Source organism: Somniosus microcephalus, unplaced genomic scaffold, assembly GCF_052327205.1.
Source record: "Somniosus microcephalus isolate GS21.2 unplaced genomic scaffold, FLI_Smic_1.0 scaffold145, whole genome shotgun sequence".
In the NCBI taxonomy this organism is placed as follows: domain Eukaryota; kingdom Metazoa; phylum Chordata; class Chondrichthyes; order Squaliformes; family Somniosidae; genus Somniosus; species Somniosus microcephalus.
This window is the reverse complement of record NW_028225332.1, coordinates 42,419-53,794: the sequence shown is the minus strand read 5'-3', so window position 1 is coordinate 53,794 and position 11,376 is coordinate 42,419.

The following is an 11,376-nucleotide window of genomic DNA, read 5'->3' as shown; positions in this document are numbered from 1 at the left end:
ATCTCCATGGCAACGGGTGCATATTGATTTTGCTGGTCCATTCATGGACTCAATGTTTTTAATAGCTCTGGATGCGCACTCGAAATGGCCTGAGGTGATCAAAATGTCCTCCACCACCACAGAGAAAACTATTGCAGTCCTACGGACCATCTTTGCCAGGAACGGCTTGCCAGAGCAGATTTGTTCTGATAACGGACCACAGTTTGTGTCCGAAGAGTTTTGAAGATTTATGAAAAGGAATGGGGTAAGGCATTACACCTCCGCCCCGTATCATCCAGCCACCAATGGATTGGCTGAGAGGTTCGTACAAACCTTTAAAAAAAGCAGTAAGGGCCATGTGCGATGACGACATTCCACTGCAGCATAAGGTGGACAATTTCCTGTTAGCCTACAGAAATGCTGCACATGCAGTCACCAACCAGACCCCGGCCATGATGTTCTTTAACCGAAGGTTGAGATCTCGTCTGGATTTGCTCAGACCAAATGTACGAAGAGATGTTGAGAATAAGCAATTCCAGCACATCAATGAGAAGCCGACAAGGAGCTTCAATGTAGGGCAACCAGTCTTGGCCCGCGACTACCGAACAGAGAAATGGCAACAAGGAACGATATGCACACGGCAGGGGCCACTAATGTACACAGTGGATGTTGGGGAGAACATTGTGAGACGCCATGTCGACCAGATCCTAGAGTCACAGGAACGAGTCAACCCCAGGTCTCGCGTACCTGGTGATGAACCCGACATACCGGTAGCATCTACCCCAGAAACAGTAGCATCGGAAGCTGATGAATCAACCGATGACAGGGGGCCAGAATCGCCTGCGCACCAAGAGCAAGACACTCAGGAAAGGCGCTATCCAGAAAGGATCAGGAAGCCGCCCCAGAGACTGAATTTATAAATGGACTATTTGCCGTTAATGTTGCATGTTAAAAGTGTTCATTGTTAAATGAATGTTATGGTACTGTTAATCTAAAAGGGGAGGAATTGTAGTGTATGTACCTTTAAGGGGAGAACTACTTTTTACAGCTCCTGTATACTGTAGTACCGGCAGTGACCACACCTGTATATAAACCCTGAGTAGGGATCTGTACTTTAGTTTTAGAGTAACCCTCATCCAGTAAACACCTGTTAATTGTTCCTCTGCAGTCTGTCGATTTATTGAAGGACACCATACATCAACATTCACGGATTCAACAAGTTGAAGCATAGCCCCCCTGCTCTTGTATTCTATGCCACAGCTAATAAAGGCAAGCATTCCGTATGCCTTCTTAACCACCTTATCTACTTGGCCTGCTACCTTCAGGGATCTGTGGACATGCACTCCAAGGTCCCTTTTTTCCTTTACGCTACTCAGTGTCCTACCATTTAATGTGTATTCCCTTTCCTTGTTAGCCCTCCCCAAATGCATTACCTCACATGGATTTAAAGAATTCCATTTGCCACTGTTCTGCCCACCTGACCAATTTATTGATATCTTCCTGCAGTTTACAGCTTCCTTCTTCAGTTTCAACCTCACAGCCGATTATAGTATCATCTGCAAACTTCTTAATCATACCCCCTATATTCAAGTCAAGATCGTTGATATATATCACAAAAAACAAGGGACCTAGTACTGAGCCCTGCGGAACCCCACTGGAAACAGCCTTCCAGTCACAAAAACACCCATCAACCATTACCCTCTGCTTCCTGTCTCCGAGCCAGTTTTGAATCAAACTTGACACTTTGCCCTGGATCCCATGGGATTTTAACTTTGTGACCAGTCTGCCATGTGGAACCTTATCAAAAGCCTTGCTAAAGTCCATATACACTACATCAAACGCACTACCCTCATCTACCCTCCTTGTTACCCCCTCAAAAAATTCAATCAAGTTTGTCAGACACGACCTTCCCTTAACAAATCCGTGCTGAATATCCTTGATTAATCCGTGTCTTACTAAAAGAAGATTTATCCTGTCCTTCAGAATTCTTTCCAATAATATTCCCACCACCGAGGTTAGGCTGAATGCAAGAGTTACAGAGTAATGACAGATGTAGACTGTCCACCTCTGGTGCAGCCTCACCAGTTTGGCATTTCTCATAACCCAGCAATAGCCTGCACCTTCAGGAGAGTGGAGAGGGAGTAAGTGTTATTGAGTGCAAGTAAAAGATATCTGCCCTGAGGGTTGATGTAAGCTCAGGACCAGCTTTCACAAGCATGCTTCCTGTCACAGTGTGAGGTGTTTGCTAACCGCTTGTGTGTAATGTTATCTTCTCAGCACTCAGTGTTTGGAAATCCACCAGTCTGAGCACATTGTTTAAAAGCACGTTTGCCATAAATGCCAGGCTGTGGAAACAGGCAAGCTCCGATCCCTCTGTAGAGTGTCAATAAATAATTGCTGATCCCCAGGGTCACTCACCCAACTTGGGGAAACTTAGTGCCCCCAGGATTAGGGATGTCACAGTATTCAGTGTCAGCAAGGAACAGCTGCCCCGTGATTCTCAGACCGGACCCCTGGACCCGATCATTCACCCGACCCCTGGATCCACTGACCCGAGGGCCGCTGCAACACTAGCAATGAGCCAGATCTCGGCCAAAGGCGCTCATTGTTGCACCGACTCCATTGACATGAAGCCCAAGGCCCAATAACTAGGGAGCCTCAGGCCTCACCATTCAGACACAGGGAATGCTCCCTGTGCCCCCCACGCGCCCAAAAAATATTGGGAGGGTTGTAGGACCGGAGGTGGTTACAGGGATTGGGAGGGTTGTAGGGCTGGAGGAGGTTCCAGGGATCGGGAGGGTTTTAGGGGCTGGAGGAGGTTCCAGGGATCGGGAGGGTTTTAGGGCTGGAGGAGGTTACAGGGATTGGGAGGGTTGTAGGGCTGGAAGAGGTTACAGGGATCGGGAGGGTTTTAGGGGCTGGAGGAGGTTCCAGGGATCGGGAGGGTTGTAGGGCTGGAGGAGGTTACAGGGATTGGGAGGGTTGTAGGGGGCTGGAGGAGGTTACAGGGATCGGGAGTGGTGTAGGGCTGGAGGAGGTTACAGAGATAGGGAGTGGTGTAGGGCTGGAGGAGGTTACAGAGATAAGGAGTGGTGTAGGGCTGGAGGAAATTACAGAGATAGGGAATGGTGTAGGGCTGGAGGAGGTTACAGAGATGGGGAGTGGTGTAGGGGGCTGGAGGAGGTTACAGGGATAGGGAGCGGTGTGGGGGGCTGGAGGGGGTTACAGAGATAGGAAGGGTTGTAGGGGGCTGGAGGAGGTTACAGAGATAGGGAGGGGTGTAGGGCTGGAGGAGGTTACAGAGATAGGGAGTGGTGTAGGGGGCTGGAGGAGGTTACAGGGATAGGAAGTGGTGCAGGGGGCTGGAGGAGGTTACAGAGATAGGGAGTGGTGTAGGGGGCTGGAGGAGGTTACAGGGATAGGGAGTGGTGTAGGGGGCTGGAGGGGGTTACAGAGATAGGGAGTGGTGTAGGGGGCTGGAGGAGGTTACAGGGATAGGGAGTGGTGTAGGGGGCTGGAGGAGGTTACAGGGATAGGGAGGGGTGTAGGGGGCTGGAGGAGGTTACAGGGATAGGGAGGAGTGTTGGGAGCTGGAGGAGGTTACAGAGATAGGGAGGGTTGTAGGGCTGAAGGAGGTGACAGAGATAGGGAGGGTTGTAGGGCTGGAGGAGGTGACAGAGATAGGGAGGGTTGTTGGGGCTGGAGGAGGTTACAGAGATAGGGAGTGGTGTAGGGGGCTGGAGGAGGTTACAGAGATAGGGAGGGTTGTTGGGGCTGGAGGAGGTTACAGAGATAGGGAGTGGTGTAGGGGGCTGGAGGAGGTTACAGAGATAGGGAGGGTTGTAGGGCTGGAGGAGGTGACAGAGATAGGGAGGGTTGTAGGGGCTGGAGGAGGTTACAGGGATCGGGAGGGTTGTAGGGGCTGGAGGAGGTTACAGAGACCGGGAGGGTTGTAGGGGCTGGAGGAGGGTACAGAGATAGGGAGTGGTGTAGGGCTGGAGGAGGTTGCAGAGATTGGGAGGGGTGTAGGGGCTGGAGGAGGTTACAGAGATAGGGAGGGTTGTAGCGGCTGGAGGAGGTTACAGAGATAGGGAGGGTTGTAGGGGCTGGAGGAGGTTACAGAGATAGGGAGGGTTGTAGGGGCTGGAGGAGTTCACAGGGATCGGGAGAGTTGTAGGGGCTGGAGGAGGTTACAGAGATAGGGAGGGTTGTAGGGGCTGGAGGAGGTTACAGAGATAGGGAGAGTTGAAGGGGCTGGAGGAGGTTACAGAGATAGGGAGGGTTGTAGGGGCTGGAGGTGGTTACAGAGATAGGGAGGGTTGTAGGGGCTGGAGGAGGTTACAGAGATAGGGAGGGTTGTAGGGGCTGGAGGAGTTTACAGAGATAGGGAGGGTTGTAGGGGCTGGAGGAGGTTACAGAGATAGGGAGGGTTGTAGGGGGCTGGCGCAGGTTACAGAGATAGGGAGGGTTGTCGGGACAGGAGGAGGTTACAGAGATAGGGAGGGTTGTAGGGACAGGAGGAGGTTACAGAGATAGGGAGGGTTGTAGGGACAGGAGGAGGTTACAGAGATAGGGAGGGTTGTAGGGACAGGAGGAGGTTACAGAGATAGGGAGGGTTGTAGGGACAGGAGGAGGTTACAGAGATAGGGAGGGTTCTAGGGACAGGAGGAGGTTACAGAGATAGGGAGGGTGCGTTTGATGTAAATAGACTACTGAGCCCTCGGTTTCAGTATATAACAAGGCTTTAATCAACTGTTTCACAAGCATGAGATTTCTAGTTACAATCACTAGTTCCTGGTTACTGAAACATCCTGAGCAAGCTGGGCCCACGCCCGATTATTTATACTCCTTGGACGGTGCCACCAGCTGGCCGCTCAGTGTTACTTCACGAGTCATGATAAGATTCATGACATCCTTCATGCCTGAAAGTGGATTAGGCGGACCACGAATAGGCGCAGTATTTTGGACCTTCACTTGTGGCTGGAAGGCACGTCTCCTCGGACCTTGGTCCGTACTGGTAGATCGACGGGGCCCGTGTCACCTTGATCGACCTGCGGAAGACTGGGGAGATCGTGACTCCAGGTGCGGGTCCCCACAGGCGCTGAGCTGGCATCATCTTGGTTGGTAGCCGGGGATTGACCAGCGTCCTGGCTTCAGGTGGCCATCCCGTGGGGAGCGCTCGGCTCCCCGAGTTGATCCGGTGGAGTAGCCGGCAGACATTTACAGATAGAAATCAGTATTTGTAGGGAAATGGTGTTAGGGAAATTGATGGGATTGAAGGCCGATAAATCCCCAGGGCCTGATAATCTTCATCCTAGGATACTTAAGGAAGTGGCCCTAGAAATAGTAGATGCATTGCTGATCATCTTCCAACATTCGATGGAATCTGGAACAGTACCCATGGATTGGAGGGTAGCTAATGTTACCCCACTATTCAAAAAAGGTGGTAGAGAAAAGGCGGGGAATTACAGACCGGTAAGCCTGACATCGGTAGTGGGGAAAATGCTAGAGCCAGTATAAAGGATGTAATAGCAGAGCACTTGGAAAACAGTGACAGGATCGGACAAAGTCAACATGGATTTACAAAAGGTAAATTGTGCTTGACTAATCTACTGGAATTTTTTGATGATGTAACTAGTAAAATAGATAAGGGAGAACCAGTGGATGTGGTGTATTTGGACTTTCAAAAGGCTTTCGATAAGGTCCCGCATAAGAGATTAGCGTGTAAAGTTAAGGCACATGGGATTGGGGGCAAGGTATTGACTTGGATAGAGAACTGGCTGGCAGACAGAAAGCAAAGAGTTGGAATAAACGGCTCTTTTTCCGAGTGGCAGGCAGTGATTAGTGGGGTACCGCAGGGATCAGTCCTTGGACCCCAGCTTTTCACAATATATATTAATGATCTAGACGAGGGAACTGGATGTAATATCTCCCAAGTTTGCAGACGACACAAATCTGGGTGGGCGTGTGTGCTGTGAGGAGGATGCCAAGAAACTCCAGTATGATTTGGACAGGTTGGGTGATTGGGCAGAAGCATGGCAGATGCAATATAACGTGGTTAAATGTGAGGTTATCCACTTTGGTGTCAAAAACAGGAAGGCAGATTATTATCTGAATGGCAATAGATTGGGAGAAGGGGAAGTGCAATGAGACCTGGGCGTCCTTGTGCACCAGTCACTGAAGGTAAGCATGTAGGTGCAGCAGGCGGTTAAGAAGGCAAATGGTATGTTGGCCTTCGTAGCGAGAGGATTTGAGTACAGGAACAAGGATGTCTTGCTGCAGTTGTACAGGGCCTTGGTGAGACCACACCTTGAGTATTGTGTGCAGTTTTGGTCGCCTTATCTGAGGAAGGATGTACTTGCCATGGAAGGAGTGCAGCGAAGATTCACTCGGCTGATACCTGGGATGGCAGGAATGACGTATGAGGAGAGATTGGGTCGATTGGGCTTATACTTGTTGGAGTTTCAAAGAATGAGAGGGGATCTCATTGAAACTTATAAAATTCTAACAGGACTAGACAGATTAGATGCAGGAAGGATGTTCCCGATGGTCGGTGGGTCCAGAACCAGGGATCACAGTCTAAGGATAAGGGGTAAGCCACTTAGGACAGAGATGAGGAGGAATTTCTTCACCCAGAGAGTGTGAACCTGTGGAATTCTCTACCAAAGAAGGCAGTAGAGGCCAACTCATTAAATATATTCAAGAAGGAGTTAGATATATTTCTTATATATAAGGCTAAAGGGATCAAGGGATACGTAGAGAAGGCAGGAACAGGCTACTGAATTTGGATGATCAGCCATGATCTCATTGAATGGCGGAGCAGGCTCGAGGGGCCGAACGGCCTACTCCTGCTCCTATCTTCTATGTTTAGATCCCTTGATGTCGCAGGTAGGGCATCATCCTCAAAGGAGCGCAGAGCATTGGTATCATTACCATGGGTTCCTCTACCAGTTGAGTCCGTGGGATTGGTTGGACAGGGAGCCAGATCTCGGAGTGAAATGGTGGACTCCCGGCCATCAGGGTAGCGCACGTGCGCGTAAGTGGGATTAATGTCCGTTAGCTCCACCTCATCGACATGGGGATCATTTTTGGAAGGTCGGACGAATCTTCGGAGCAGCACGGGGCCGAGAGCTGCCAACCATGACAGTAGGGACGTCCCGTGAGTGGAGCGACGCTGGAACCTGAAGAATCGCTCGTGAGGAGTGACATTGGTGGACGTAGAAAGAAGAGACCTGATGGAATGCAATGCGTCAGGGAGCATAGTTTCCCACTGCTGGTCTGGTAGGTTGCGTGACCTCAGTGCAAGACGAATAGCGTTCCAAATGATAGCATTGTATCTCTCAACCTGTCCATTACCGATGGGATGATACGGTGTTGTTTTGCTTGTGGCGATTCCCCATTGGGAAAGATAACTTTTGAGTTCGCTTGACATGAAGGAGGGACCCCAATCAGAGTGGATGAAATTGGCCGTTCCACAAAGGGAAAAGACCTGATTGAGGCATTTGATCACTGTGGAAGTAAGCATATTGGGATAGGGGAAAGCAAAGGGAAAGCATGAATATTCATCCACCATAGTAAGTAAGTAGGTGTTTCGCGTTGAGGAAGGCAATGGCACTTTAAAGTCAATGCTGAGTTGCTGCATAGGCTGCATAGCGTGTATGAGTGAGCCATCCGATGGACGGAAGAATTGCGGTTTTAATTCTGCACAAATTCTACAGGAGGAGCACGTTCTTTTCACATCTTCCGTAGAAAATGGGAGATTTTTAGATCGCACAAAGTGCAACATACGGGTAACGCCAGGATGGCATAAGTCAGTATGAAGATCCGCAAGAGTCGAAGTTGACATAGAAGAGCAGAATGCATGCGTGAAGGTATTCGGGGCCACAATCTCTTTGCCGGGTCGATAATGTATGGTGTATCCAAAGGCAGCCAATTCCATCCTCCAGAGTTGTGTTTTGTTATTCTTGATCTTAGTGCGTTTCCGGTTATCCAGCATAAAGGCCACGGAGTGCTAATCGGTTATAAGTGTGAAATGGCGACGAGCGAGAAAATGACTCCATTTATGCACTGCTTCGATGATGGCCGTAGCCTCCTTCTCGACAGGAGGATAATGGAGCTCGCTACCCTGCAAAGTTCTGGACAGAAATACAACGGGTCGACCACCTTGATTCAAGGTAGCAGAGATCGCCACATCCGATGCATCGCACTCGACCACGAAAGGGAGGTTTTCATCAATGGAACGAAGCGTGGCTTTTTCCTGTTGTCGCTTGAGGAGGTTGAAAGCTGAAATAGCCGTTACCTCCAACGGAAATGACTTTGCGTGAAGCAGGGGCTAGACCTTGTCGGAGAAGACGGGTATCCACTTCGCATAATAGGCGATCATGCCGAGTGCCCGGCGAAGAGAGCCAAGATTCATAGGGGGAGGGAGCTCCTGAAGCGGACGAATTCGCTCCGGATCCGGTTTGATGACACCGTTGCCCACCCAATAGCCAAGGATGTTGACTGATGGTACTGATTTCATAGATTTGGACTCATTTAAGGTTAAGTTGCAACGACGGAGAACGTCAAAAAATTTCTGGAGGTTGGCATCATGCCCCTTCTGGTCATGACCAGCAATGGTGATATTATCCAGATGTGGAAAAGTGTCCGTTAAGTTCTCCTGTTTGACTAGGCTATCCATTGCCCGTTGGAAGACGGCCACCCCATTGGTGACCCCAACTGGAAGGCGACAAAACTGGTAAAGCCGACCATTGACATCAAAGGCCGTATACTTTTTGTCAGAGTCCTTTAACGGTACTTGATGGTATGCGCTCCTTAAATCAAAAGTTGAAAATACCTTGTAGTTGGCAAGGTTATTGACCATGTCATCAATGCGTGGTAGTGGGTAGGCATCCAGGTCGGTATACTGTTTTAATAGTTTGCGAGTAATCGATGCAAAGATGTTTCTTGTGTTGCTTCAGAGGATTTTTAACAATGACGACTTGAGCTCGCCAAGAAGATGAACATGGCTCAATGATTCCGTCAGTTAGAAAGCGAGAGATTTCTGCCTCGATAAAGGATCGATCATCTTGGCTGAAACATCGTGATTTAGTGACTATGGGATTACATCGGGGGGAAAGATTGGCAAACAAGGAAGGCTTGTCGAGCGAAGCCGCCGAAAGCGCACAAAACAGTACTTTGGAAATAGTAAGCTCCAGCATTGACCCTCCAAACTCGAAAGTGAGTCTTTTGTGTTGTTTCTGGAAATCCTGTCCCAGGAGCACATCACTGCATAGGCTTTTGAGCACCCCGAGCCGGGTGGAGAAATAAGTGTGGCCATTGAGAATAAGGTCGATAAGACAAAAGCCGGAAGAGTTGGTGGTCAGTGTCGTCAGAGCCATTGCAATTTTCCTGTCCGAGGGGTAAATACGCAATTTTAACTTACTGACAGCCTGCTCACTAATGAAGCTGTCAGAGCTGCATGAGTCGATTAGTGCACTCAAAATGTGTCCATTTACTGAAACCTTCGTGACTGCATGGGACAGACTTTGGGGAAAAACAGCTGTGATGGGAGGAGGGGCAGTTTTACCCTTGACAGCTGTAACCTTATTAGTGGTTCTTGGGGGAGGAGCAGTTTTATAGATAGCAGCTGCAAAACTAACAGGATCTCTCGACCAGTATACCTTAGAAAAGTGGCCTTTCTTACTAACAGAGGCTCTTGACTGGCATACCTTAGAAAAGAGACCTTTGTTGCTGCAATGGTTGCAGGTTGCGTTACGAGCAGGACAAAATTTACTGTAGTGGAATGCACCTCCACAGAAGAAACACTTCCTTCCAGGTTGCAAAGGTGCCGCTAGGGCAGGGTCGTCATCAGTGAAGGCTTCTAGGGTAGGGTTGTCATCCACTAGGTTAGAGTCATCATTAGTGAGGGCTTCTGCCCGAGACCTATCAAAGGAGTCATTAAAAGTGATATAAGCAGCCCATGCCAGTGGTAAAAGATAGGTATCTGCATTCCTCTTTGCTAAGTCCAGGGAACACGCCTGGTCATAGGCAGCCTGTAACTCGAGGGTTTTATTCTCCAACAGTTGCTGGCATATGAAGGGAGATGTAATTCCGTTAATAAAAGAATCATGAATTAACTCCTCCTGGTACTGCTCAGCTGTGACAGCTTTAAGATTACAATCCTTGCTGAGCCTGCGAAGCTTTTGAAGGAATTCGTCAAGTGATTCCCCGGGTTGTTGTCGAGTAGTGGCCAGTAGATGCTGAGCAAAAATTTCATTTGGGGCCTTACATAAGAACATAAGAACATAAGAAATAGGAGCAGGAGTAGGCCAATCGGCCCCTCGAGCCTGCTCCGCCATTCAATAAGATCATGGCTGATCTGATCCTAACCGCCAATCCACTATCACTGAACCATCTCCTGAATCTAACAGAATTAGACACACGAAATAGGAGCAGGATCAGGCTACACGGCCCCTGGGCCCGCTCCGCTACCCACAGGGCCATGACCGATCCGAACCTAGACTCATGTCCAAATTCCTGCCCGCTCCCCGTAACCCTTAATTCCCTTTACATATAGTCACTGGAATATTAGGATAGCGGAGTCATAGTCTACACAGTCTTCGATATTGTCAAACACATGAGGAGATACATAATTGGCAAGTATCTCTAATTTATCAGGAACATTCTCACCACACGCTCTGACGAAGTTGCTGAAGGTACGATATCAGTGTTTCCATACCTTAGCAGTTGTAGGTGAATTTGGGTCCAGGTCAAGATGGGCGGGTCTGAGTAGTTTGTCCATGATGGATTGATTACTACGCCGGAGTTCCCTTCTACAGTTGAAGTCATAGCTGGCTGTTCCTGAAATCACTCAGAGCGTGGAGCCGATACACAGTTGATTAAATGATGTAAAAAGACTACTGAGCAATTGGTTTGAGTATAAAACAAGGCTTTAATCAAATGTTTCAAAACCATGAGATTTCTAGTTACATCACTAGTTCCTGGTTACAGAAACATCCTGAGCAAGCTGGGCCCACGCCCGAATATTTATACTCCTTGGAAGGTGCCACCAGCTGGCCACACAGTGTTAATTCATGAGTCATGATAAGATTCATGACATAGGGCTGGAGGAGGTTACAGGGATCGTGAGGGGTGTAGGGCTGGAGGAGGTTACAGAGATAAGGAGTGGTGTAGGGCTGGAGGAGGGTACAGAGATAGGGAGTGGTGTAGGGCTGGAGGAGTTTATAGAGATCAGGAGGGTTGTAGGGCCAGAGGAGGTTACAGAGATAGGGAGGGGTGTAGGGCTGGAGGATTTTACAGAGATCAGGAGTGTTATAGAGCTGGAGGAGGTTACAGAGGTAGCGAGGGGTGTAGGGCCTGGAGGAGGTTACAGAGATAGGGAGGGGTGTAGGGCTG